This window comes from Eriocheir sinensis, unplaced genomic scaffold (genome assembly GCF_024679095.1).
Source record: "Eriocheir sinensis breed Jianghai 21 unplaced genomic scaffold, ASM2467909v1 Scaffold151, whole genome shotgun sequence".
In the NCBI taxonomy this organism is placed as follows: domain Eukaryota; kingdom Metazoa; phylum Arthropoda; class Malacostraca; order Decapoda; family Varunidae; genus Eriocheir; species Eriocheir sinensis.
Window position 1 is genome coordinate 164,283 of NW_026110862.1, and position 12,699 is coordinate 176,981.

The following is a 12,699-nucleotide window of genomic DNA, read 5'->3' on the forward strand; positions in this document are numbered from 1 at the left end:
AAAACACTAATGACGTTTTATTCATAATTTTGCGCCATTAAAGCGAATGCCGGGAAATCCAATATCCCCTTAAAACACATGAAAACACTTTTGTAAGACAATGTAAACCCGTAAAAACAGTAACCACATTTTCATCAAGTATTCTCCGCCATTAAAACACAATTAAAAAAATAAATAAGGAAATAACACTATGCAGGTCAAAGAAGAAGAAGAGGAAGACAAGATGGCCGCCGACCCCTGCCCCAGCCGAGCCAGTCCACACTTTTTCGCCATTCCAAGCCTTGTGGAGGGTGTGAGGTCTGTTAGGAAGTGACAATCGTTCTCTCAGCCTTTCGACACCACAAGCAGCCGCCGGGAACCCTGCTGGACATACGAGGAAGGTGATCAAGGCTGTGTGTGTGTTGGCAAGTGTTATTATTGTGTGGGGTGGGTGAGGTGACGCGTCCCCTGATGTATGACCCCCACACACACACGGGTAGTATTTTCACACAGTTGTAGTGGCCGCTGCCACACTCTGCCGTTGGTATCTGTGAGGGCTGAAGGTTACCAGGACAAAATAAGATCTTTCCTTTGTGTTACTGTTTTCCTTTGTTTTGTCTTTCTTTCCTTAATATTTGTTTACTGTATTTCAGGTCCCTGCCTCCCCTGATGCCTGGGGGCAGACTCCTGGCTGGTGGCTGTCCTCCTCACACCTCCTGCCTCCACATGTCTTCTCAAAGGTACTAATTCTTGGGATAATACTCACAAAGCGTAGCCTCCTGCCTGGCAGTGCAGCCGCTGCTGCAAGAAATACCTCCTTGCAGAAATGTCGCATATACTTTTGGGGGTCCAGGGGAAGCGCAGCCCACAGAGTTATATACATGGAGGGTTCCCAGAGCCTGGATTTTGAAGCAATTGGCGGCCATCTTAAGGTGACGGATGGCGAGACAGAGAAATTTAACATGACGTAGTTATGTCTGCTATTATCAAGTTAGCAGCGCCTCGGCGATCCTCTGTCAGATAGACTTGTTATTTTCTTGTCCATTTTTTCCCCCTGATTATTGTTACATTGGTACATGTCATACACCATCTGAATCGAATAGATGTGCTGAATTTGAAACTGTAAATGAAACTCTAATGCAATAAAAAGTATAATAATGACAAGGAGTTGAAGCAAAAAAGGTGAACAAAAATGTTTATGCACTATTTTTCTCATTATTTTATTGTGGGTGTTTACCTGAGTGCAATAAATTTGTGATGATGATATGCAGCAATGTCTCATCAACACAATGATCGGCTCAGTTTTCCAAAATATCATAATGGTGGCCAGCTAATAGTGGTTAAGTGTGAACATGTGGAATCATGGGAAGGTCGCCAATCCGTCACCCCATGGCGGCCGACCACAGAGTAACAGGCAGGAACAGTGGCCTCACCTCTCACCGTGGCAAGAGAATGGAGTTGAACCCTCTAGTATATAACTCTGTGGCGCAGCCCCCTCTGGTTAGGAGGGGGGCAAAGGCCCCTGTTAGAGGTTAGGTTATGTAAAGTTGTGTTGTAATAGTTTAAATCTGCTCCCCCACCCAAAACCCCTGATATCCCACTCGTCCCCCAAGTTGAACCTCTGCAAGCAAGTATGTGGCTGCGGCAGCAGGTGCACAAAAGGCATTGAAAAGTCAGTCATTTAGTCATTTCCAGAGAAAAATAGTCTCCATGATAAACAGCAGCATATTTTGTCCAGAAATAAACAGTCAGCATCTCAAAACTAATAGATAGGCTACCCTCTCGTGAATATTCCCCGGTATTTGTTCTGGCTTACCATTATTTTTAAGCAGTGTTAACCCAGCAGCTGTGGCGATCATGTTTCTTAAAGACCCTTCTCAGTGAATTAATGACAAAAAATCATCACGCACACAAACCATTATATTATATGTATCAATGCATTGGTGATCAAACGCATACGTATATATTATGGGGGTTTATGTCATGGGAAGAATTTTGCCCGTCGCTGGTACGCGGTAAAGCCACCTATTTGGCCCGTCGCTGCTACCAGGTTAATTGTAGGAGGAAACAGCTGTTGAAACCCTTGCTGTCATAATACACTAAATGCTTTCAACACATTTAGTCTTGACCAACACTGCCGTGGGTGATGTGTCTATTGTGGGCTGTTTTTTGAAGGTGCGCTGACTTGGTTTTGTTGATCTTCTTAAATCATTTCTCATGACTGGGTTTTTGACATGTTGGCTGTGAGAATCTGACACTTGTAACTAACTAATGCGGCCTCAGAGATGAAATTGTGGAGCCAAACTAGACACCTAACTTAGCCCTAATAAGTTTTCGTTTCTGTGCTCATTTGTAAAATCGTGTCTCGCCGGCTTGAGTCAGATTTTTATCACGCCAAAATATTTTGTTTCTTAGGTATTTTCCTCCCTAAACCTTGCATTTATCATTATGCATAGTATAGCAATGACTTTGTTATTTGTTGTAGTTTTTATGAATCATTAAAAAATAATAATAATGCCTCGGAGCATTTATGGACATGGAATAAAGTGTGCATAAACAATTTTTTACTCAACTTATGTTCCTGCCTCCATAAATAAACATTTTGTAAGCCAACTTTTCAAGGCAGTAGAAGCATTGATAACAGCAGAATCTTATCAGGATCCTTATGCTTCCTTCACATTTCCAGTACCACAATTAGCACCATGAATCATTTGTGGGAAATTGAAAGGCCTCCGTGCCATTATGTACTTAAAAAAATATATGATACTGCCAGTAAAGAGAATAAAATAAGAATTACTCTCCATCCAGTCAGTGTATTGCACTGTATAACACTGTTATCACTATTGTGTGGTCGGCCGTATGGCCGCGACCAGCACCACAAAGGTTTACAGCCCACAGCAGCCAGACGCACCATCTGACTCATGAGTGAGGGAGACAAAAACTGCCTTTTTTTATGCCTCGCCGCGCTGGTGGAGAGGGCTGCTAATTACTTAATTTGGGAGAGTGATGAAACTTACACTCAACCAAAAAATGATGCCATTGCACAGTGGGCCAGCATGTGGACAAAATTCAAATTTTGACTTTTCCCAATCACTAAAAGTCATAAAAATAAAAAAATACATATGTCAGAGACAAAGGAATGCTATGTTACAGGCAGCATGCCGCTCAACTCATATACAGGTTGAAACATGATCCAACGTGTGCTGTGGAAAGGGGACGGCTTTCGCCAGCAAAGACTAGTCATTGTTTCTTTAGCTACTGTTCGTGACAGGTGTGTTGTTGGCATTATCCATTCTTTAACACTTCTTTTATGTGCACATTTACATATGCTGAGGTGCTTGTTTAATATAATTGTGCTCTATAAGTGGGTTATAAATATTCTGAGAAAAAAATATTGAGAAGTTAAAATATTGTCATGTATGTAAAGGTTCTTTAGAGGGGACAAAAAATTGCAAAGCTTTGCAAAGATTGGCACTGGTGTCAAATGTTAGGCAGTTCTGTCGTAAATAATATCACAAGATATTTTTTGCTACTAGCTGCGACTTTTACATAGTACACAGAGAACAGTTGGTGGTGTCTGTGTTTCATGCCGTGCCACGCGGGCGCTGCGCCAAGTAAAAAAAAAGTCACTCTTTACCTTTATTTTTCTGTTACACGCTAAAAAAAACTATGTGTTACGTTTAAAAGCATTAATATGATATATTTTCTTTTTCAGATATCCAATATTTTCTAGAACGGAAATGAGTATTGATAATGAATATCTATTTAATGAAGCAAGTAAAGAAATAAAGACTGGGTATATACATAGTTTCAGTGATGGAAAATTACATGGTTTCTTACTTGGAAAGATCAAAGACATTGTAAGTGATAACACTATAGCAGAAAATGTTGTGACTAACTTTCTTAAGGATTTGAAAATCAGGTGTAAACGAGCTAGCAGAAACCTAAGTTATATGTTGAGTAGGAACAAAAACTGGCTGGCCACCAAAGTGTAGCAAAGTACACCTGATGAAACACGTGCAAAATGCCGAGGAAGACCCAGGCCTGAAAGTTTTCAAGACTCGTCAGAAAAAACAAAGAGAAGAAAAACTGAAGAGCTCACAAACACAACTCCCCAGAGGCTTGTATTTTCAACATCCAGAGTTCTCAGAATGAATGGACAGCCACAGTTAGCGAAGTCGTTAGCCCAAGTTAACTTTGAAAGCCCATCAACTTCATCATATAACACTGAATGCTCCTTTTCTCCAAGTGAAGCATTGTCATTGATCTTAGACCGTGGTCTTTCAAAGAGAAGCTACCAAAATCTGAGAAACAGTGCACTGGAAAAGAAATAAAAAATCTTTCCCTCCTACAACAATGTTCGATTGGCCAAAGAAGACTGCTTACCTTCTCCTCCCGAAGAATGGCTAGTTACTGACGGTTCTGCTGAAGTTACCTTGCAAGACCTTTTGGACCATACAACAAGGAGAATATTTGAGCGAGTTGGGGTCAATCACGAGATTAATGAATATAGGTTAATTTGCAAGATGGGACTTGATGGCACAACTGGCCTGAGCATTTACAAGCAGATACGGAGTGATAACCAAGAACGAAATGTTGTGTCTGAATCCTGTTTCTTTGTCACTTGTTTGGTGCCTCTACAACTTAGTGGAGAAACAGAAGCTAATGAGAAAGTCCTTGTATGGAAGAATAATAAACCTTCATCACCATTTTATTGTAGACCTACACGATTCAAGTTTGTCAAGGAAACCTCAGAAGTTTTAGTTGAGGAAGAGAAATACCTAAAAGAAGCAATATGTCAACTTAGACCAACACAAATAAATAATGGCGCAAGTGTCATTCATTAGGTGAACTTGACAATGATTGATGGAAAAGTGGCATCCTCTTTATCACTCGCCAACTCAGTGCAATGTTGTCCTCTGTGCGGGGCATCTCCAAAGCAAATGAATGACATAGAAAATGTCTCAGAGCGGTCTATGTCCAAGGATGGAATGACATGGATTATCAACTTTACATGCCTGGATAAGAACTATGGAATGCTGCTTACATCTATCCTACAAGTTACCTGTAAAGAAATGGCAAGGAAGAACACAAGAAGAAAAGGAAGCAGTTCAAAAGCAGAAATCTAAAATACAGAAAGCCTTTCGTTGTCAAACAGGATTAGTTGTCGACATGCCAAAACAATCTGGCCCTGGTACATCAAATGATGGAAATACTGCAAGAAGATTTTTCCAACTTGTTGAAATATCAAGTGGAATCCTCGGACTCAAAGTTGAATTACTGAAGAACTTGCACATTATCTTGTGTACTCTTTCATCTGGACTCGATATCAACATTCATTCATTCATTGCATGCATGAAGATATCAACCAATCACCAATCAGTGGGGCCTTACGCCAGGGGAAGCAAGGCTCATTAGTTGATCTCTCAGGTATTTCTTTCCTCTTTTTTTTTTTCTTTTTTTTTTTTACTGTCTTTTCTTTGTTTGTGTTTTCTCTCCTTGATTGCTTTCCTTTCATTTCAGGTCTTTTTGGTGGTCGGGCTGTGAGTCTCCCAGCCTTGCCGATGGAAGACTTTCCTCCCTGGCCTTCCTCCTCCTTCAGGTCTTCCAGCTGGTCTCCTCCCGTGTACCTCCACAACTCCTCTGGAAGGTATGTGTGTTCTGGTCTATCATCATCACGGGGGCTTCGTGGTGCAGTGGTTAGCACACTCGGCTCACAACCGGGTTCAATTCCTGGGCGGAGCGGAAAAATTTGGGCGCCTTTTCCAATACCCTATGTCCCTGTCAACCCAACAGTGAATGGGTACCAGGTATTAATCGTGGGTTGTGTCCCGTCTCCTGGGGTCTGTTCCCGTCTCCTATAATTCCTTCTCCTCCTGTCTCTCCGGCATATGACCACAGATGTTGCGCCCACTAAACAAAACTTTCCAACTTTCCATTATCATCATTGTTAAGCATTGGGAATTCTTGGAAATAGCTGTTCAAACCTCTTGGATAGTTTTTCCACCTTTTTTTATAATTGTAATTGTGTTAGTTTCCAAGTTTTTACAGCATCAAGGCCAACTCCTTCCTCACCACATACTCTTAGCCTTCCCTATAACCTTTGCCCTTACTTAGGTAGTCACTTTAGATCCAGGTTATTTTTTTCATCAGTTACTTCTCACTCAACAGGTGGAGAGGGAGGAGTGCGGACACTAACGCTGCCTGTTCAGTGTGGGCCCCAAACACCTAGATGCCAAGGAAGAGAACATGAAGGTGACGGCAATGAGAGAGGAGGAGGCAGAGGACGAGGGAATGATTTAAATGCTGCGGAAGAGAGCTGTCTGGGAACTGGCTTGAAGAGGTTGTCCTCCCTCACCTCCAGTCCTTCTCTCCTTCATGTATTATAAAGAGCAGAGCAATTCTTGTCTAAACCCTGTGATAGAATAAATCTTTGAAGGTTAGGACAGACAAGGGAGGTTATGTTCTCAGCTAATATTTCCTTTGTCCTGTTTCCCTGTTAGTTTTGAGGGTCAGGGTGGCTGGGTGGAGCACTGGCCTCCCCCTCCTCCTCCTTGCCCTCATGCTAAACCTTTACTACACTACACACACACACACACACACACACACACACACACACACACACACACACACACACACACACACACACTCTCTCTCTCTCTCTCTCTCTCTCTCTCTCTCTCTCTCTCTCTCTCTCTCTCTCTCTCTCTCTCTCTCTCTCTCTCTCTCTCTCTCTCTCTCTCTCTCTCTCTTAAAATAAGAACATTAAAATTCTTGCAGGAATTTATTATTCTCCAAAAGAATCCATGTTTATACAGTTATAATTCTTAAATGAATTTGCAGAGATAAGAAGAAGAGGAGGAAGAAGAAGAACAAGAGGAACAAGAGGAGGAGAAAGATGAAGGGGGAACACAGGAAACAATTGGTGAGTGTTGTTAACTTCATCAGTAATTCCTTGTTCATCTTCCTCTGGCAGTGATTTTCATTCTGCAGTTGTTTCTTTTGTGTTAAATTCTTGGTCTTCTTTTTTTCCATTCCCAGCTGAGTCTCCTTGATGTTAGTTCCCAGCACACACCTCGTAGCAGTTTGGTGGTTTGCACATTTCCTAAAAATATTTTCACAACAGATAACAACAGTTTCATTGAGAGGAATATTTGTAAATAGGGATTTTACATCAAATGATGCCATGATACAATTTTGTAAGTAGACTTGCAGGTTTTTTGCGTGAATGAAAGTGTCTTTACAGCTTGCACGTACAGATGACTTGACTTTTGGACCAGAGTCCATGCTCAGAGATATGCTGCGCACCATGCCATCATTAGGATGCAAGAGGCATTGACTTAGAGGCAGTGACTTGCTACATCTTTTTCTCCACTCACTGGTGTGAGGGAAGGAGGGTCTCCCTCCCTCCAGGGGCTTGAGTTTGCATGGTCTTGAACAATTCAGCCTGAACTTTAGCCACATCCTGGTGTTTTCGCCCATTTTTTCTGGATTACGTAACAGCTGGAAGACATCCAGGAGGCAGCAGTCTCTGATCTTTACATTGCTGGACACAAAAATAAGGAAACTTTCAAGCTAAAAGGACTGAACAGTGAGAAACTTGACCCACTGATTTAAGGCCAGCAGAGAGTGGACACTCAACAACCAAGGGAAAAAAAATTACAGAGGCAGGAACGTGTTAGGACGATAGATGGCTTGATGTCACTCCTCACCTTAGAACCAGGAAACTGAGAGAACAAACCCACACTCTCCCTGGTGATGTGTCGCTCCGTACAGGGCAAGAAACTGCAACGTGACCTTGGCTGCAGGTGTTATGGTGCGCAGAAGAAGCCACTGATAAGTGACCTCCAAAGGAAGAGGAGGCTTCATTATGCCCAGCCATGTAAAGATCAGATTGTTTTGCCTCCTCTATGTTTTCCATCCCTTATGTAATCCAGCAACAGTGGAGGGAAACACAAGGAGGATATGGGGGAAATTTCAGGATGAATTGTTCAAGGCAATACACACTGTCAATCCCCACAGGAGGGAGGGAGGGGGAACCTCTTTCCCTCACACCAGTGCAGATGAAAGTCACTGCCAGACACACACTCTTGCCTTGTAATGATGGTATGGGAGTTAGATATGAAGTTGCACGGCATATCTCCATGTGCGGGCTCTGGCGCAGAAGTCATCCGTGCAAGCTGTACAGGAATAGACATGAATAGAGGAGTGTAAGTATCTGTGGGTGAATGTACAACAGCCATGTCCACTACGCGTCCTCACACTAGGGGCTGTATTAATGATAATAATAAGTTGTGGGGATGTTGTCTGTCCTTGGTATGGTACACACAAAACTGTTCATAACTCTTGTCCCAGCACCAACAGGGGCTCTCCAAACATTGCAACAATACAGCTGGAGAATCCTTCATCCAGAATTCAGAAATCCAAAAGTTTTTTGAATGCTGATATGACACATTATTTTTTTTATTTTTTTATTTTTTATTTTCTTTATATACATATTTTTCTAGCCACCTCACAGTGGGGACACAGACTATATGGAGGCCGTCAAGCGTGTACTTCCCTTCGAGAAGGGACCACAGACCCTTGCCGGGTGATGGCTCATGGAGGGGAGGGATGGATGCCGATAGACTACTCTGTCCCTTGACGTCAGCCTAGCCGACCAAGTCAGCCTCTCGACGAGGACTGGCGAATCTCTTTGTACTGGTCAAAGACGTGAGCGTGGGTTCCCTTTGTTCGCTGCAAGACAAGAGTGCTCAAAGTGGAAAACAATGGGAATAGAGTCTCAGGGCTGCCACCTTCAGCTTAAAAATAAAAGGAGTGCAACATCCCATTCTCCAATACAGAACGAATCCATATTTTAAGGAACAGGTGGCAACCCTAAAATTTCTCTGGCCTGCCATGACTGACAGATGCTGCTGGTGAAGGCAGGAGGAAGGGGGAGGGACACTATGACGCGTATTTTACACATATTTCAGGGCAACCCTTGACAAACATAATTTTATGTACTGGTTTTGTGGTTTGCTGAAAAAATGCACTCACTACAGTTTTAAAATACTGAACTGTATCTGCTTGACCATACAGACAGACAAATACATAACAAATGGCATACCTAAAGTTAGGTTTAGTTAGTTTGAATTTATTGGGCACGCAGTGTGGGCAGCGGAAATACCTAACGCAGGACGGGACGTGGCAGTGGCGGTCCACTGTGCGTGTTTCAGTGTTGAGAGAAATACCTCCTGGCAGAAATAAGTTGCTCTGCTGTTCAATAAGCATGCATGCTGGGGGAATACACAGCAGGGAAAACATTCATTTGCCTGGTTTTGTTGTAGTTTGTCCACTTGTGATGTTGGTGAGCACTATGTGAAATGTAGAAACAGTACGCAAGTTGAGCCTCTGCACGATATTTTGTGGCGGCGGCAGGTGCACAACAGGCATTGAAATGTCAACCATTTAGTGATGGCTGGCTGCGGGTGACCCAGGATTTTTTTTGGGGGGGTGAGTGTGAATTAGGAATGTTTGTTTGTTTGTTTGTGGTGAGTGGTGGCTGAGGTGGTGGTGGTGACGTTATTTAGTTCTGGTGCGCCATCTCTTCTCTGGAGGCTTTGGTGTAGTGGCGCGGGTACTTCCCTCATGAACACTGGTGCCACGCCTCCCAGGCCATGGCCTGTTAAGCATTACAAGGAACAGTACTTCCCTCATGAACACTGGTGCCACGCCTCCCAGGCCATGGCCTGTTAAGCATTACAAGGAACAGTACTTCCCTCATGAACACTGGTGCCACGCCTCCCAGGCCATGGCCTGTTAAGCATTACAAGGAACAGTACTTCCCTCATGAACACTGGTGCCACGCCTCCCAGGCCATGGCCTGTTAAGCATTACAAGGAACAGTACTTCCCTCATGAACACTGGTGCCACGCCTCCCAGGCCATGGCCTGTTAAGCATTACAAGGAACAGTACTTCCCTCATGAACACTGGTGCCACGCCTCCCAGGCCATGGCCTGTTAAGCATTACAAGGAACAGTACTTCCCTCATGAACACTGGTGCCACGCCTCCCAGGCCATGGCCTCTTAAGCATTACAAAGAACAGTAAACTTGTTATGCATAAGATATTTATGCACCAATAAGGAAAACATGGCACACATAATTTACAGTGTTCCTTAAAAGATGTTGCCAGGTGTTATTGGCTTTCACTGTAGTTCTTGGGTGGAAGGTATTTTCACATTTATTTTTTTAGAATGTACTGTGAAGGAATACAAGTAAAAATGAGCAAATTTCTTAATAAGAAAAAAAACTAAGCCAGTGGTGAGCGGCAGCACTTGACAGTGACCCAGCCTGACCCGGCAGAGCTTCGGATGCCAGTTCTCAAAAAAGCTGCCACATACCTTTGACATTTATTTTGGTTTTGAGGGGAGCAAGTACTTTAACAACTATAAATAGAATATAATGTGAAGGAATAACAGTAAAAATAAGCCAGTTTTTAAGAAGAAAATATAATACCTTAAATCACTTGATCGTGAGCGTCTACCCGGCCTGAACCCGTCACATGTGCAGCGTGCCACTTTGCATCCCTGGCCCAGACACCACGGCAGCTCAGCCTCTGTATTATAGTAGGATACATCCGGTGAAACAAAGCAACACACACACACACACACACACACACACACACACACACACACACACACACACACACACAGAGAGGCAGTATTGCAGGCTTAGGAAACGTGGCAGCAGTGTTCACTCCACCAAAGCCGCCAGCTAAAAGATGTCACCATAATACCTATTCTACCGACACAATAAATTCAGAATTAGTAGTGGGGGAAAACTTGCTGCTAAATTAGTCTTTTTAATGGGGAGGAACTAATTACAAGCTTTTGGTTATTACTGCAACCTGTTTCCAGTGTCTAATTAAACACTAAATCAGTAATATAAATGTCTGGATATTGCCCTGAGTCTCAACAACTTGTTCGGGATAAAGGCTCGTAGTATAAGACATTTCCCCGCCCAAGAACACATACTTGACAAGGCTTTCCTAGGAGTCCTTGGCATTTCCAGGGGTAGTTTTGTGACCCTGGTGGTAGTGTGACTCTTCTTCTGTATCATGAACCTGAAGAAACACAGATTTGAAAAGGCTTTCCTAGGAGTTGTGGGCATTTCCAGGGGTAGTTTTATAACCCTGGTGGTAGTTTGACCCTTCCATGAATCTAAAGAAACACTCATTGGAACCCGACTGACCCACTCTTTGACCTTTAGAAATAGCTGATGTGATTAGCCGAAGTGTCTTATAATGCCAACCAGTTTCCTTCCTTTCTCTTTTTCTACTGTCCTTTCCTTTGGTTTTCTTTCTTTCCCTAATATTTTTTTATTTTTCAGGTCCCTGCTTTCCCCTGACGGTGGTGGTCTCCTTGCTCCCGGGTGGTTGTCTTCACATTTTTCTGCCTCCGCCTCCACAGGGCTTCCCAAAGGTATTTGTTCTGGCTTATCAGTATTCCTAAGGGTCTTAATTGTAGGAGGAAATAGCTATTGAAACCACTGCTCTTGTCATACACTTGAGGTTTTAACCCCTCCACTGCGATTGTCAGGGATTTTGCCTTCACTGATAGCCTGATAACCTATACTCCCACGTTTTTCTCTGGCTCTGTGGTGGATAGTGGAGTGTTTCCCATGTGGTATTGGTGTGCTGGACATCCACTCCCAAGGTGCAGAACTCTACAACTTTCTTCATTGAATTGTAGCAGACACTTTTTGCTCCATTCCTGTAGCTTGGTGAGGTCTTCTTGGAGGAAATCCACAGTCAAAGGGTTAATGGGCTCTTGCAAAACTAATGTGACCATGGAGACCATCATCGTTTATTTATCTCCGCAGGCTCCCCAAACACCACGACAGGCCAGCTGAGAAACAGAGCCTGGAGACACCCTCTTCTGCGGGAACCTTTCCTCATGGCACCCTGACCTCCCTCCAAGAGACTCCCTCCCCACCCAACAACCCATCCCTCCCTCCTCCCCTCAGTGCCAGGCACATTCTCCCCTCCCAAAGTCTCCCGTCCCATCCCAACAACCCATCCATATTCTTCACTTGGTGGGCAATGCTTGGCTGCTTGCCTTCTGAGACCTTCCTCATGTACTTGGCAATATAGCCGTAGTGTTAAGGGAGAAAATTTTCATTAAACAGGGCGTGAGCTCAAAAGGTGAAACTAGCCAGCAAGGGATGATCCCTGTGGTGCGTCAAGAGACACGAAGAGGTGTACTACTGGCAAAAGTGTAGTAAGCATGACTTACCTGGCTTCCTCTGTGTTCGTACAGGCCTCCCAACATGGAGCTTGATCTCTGTAGGAAGCCTCGTGGTGACCACGACACACACAAAGGACCTCAAATCATCTGTAGGGTTCTTAATTATATCTCCTTATGGGTCTGGCAAGGACCCTCAGTGTACACAAAGGTTAACTGATAAGGTGTGTACAACTATGCACAGCTTTATTACAACCAAAGAACAGAAAACTCCACCACACACACACAAACTGACCTAGCGCGTCTCCGTGCGCCTACAGAACCTACTCTGACCTGGCTACACTAACGATACATGGTATACTTAGCTTGGTGCGGAGGAAGGATGAGATGACGTGCAGCTGGCCCTCCTGCTGAGGCTCTTCAAATCCATACATTATATATATATATATATATATATATATATATATATATATATATATATATATATATATATA

The 12,699-nt window shown here is 43.4% G+C and overlaps 1 long non-coding RNA gene across 1 annotated transcript; it reads left to right on the forward strand.

The window, feature by feature from the left end:
• The first annotated feature begins 207 nt into the window (after nucleotides 1-207).
• Nucleotides 208-12,650, forward strand: LOC126990261 (uncharacterized). The gene is made up of 7 exons (XR_007744182.1): nucleotides 208-380; nucleotides 633-719; nucleotides 5,503-5,629; nucleotides 6,151-6,322; nucleotides 6,823-6,904; nucleotides 11,352-11,443; nucleotides 11,844-12,650. It is a non-coding gene; the product is annotated as an uncharacterized LOC126990261 (long non-coding RNA).
• The last annotated feature ends 49 nt before the right edge of the window (nucleotides 12,651-12,699 follow it).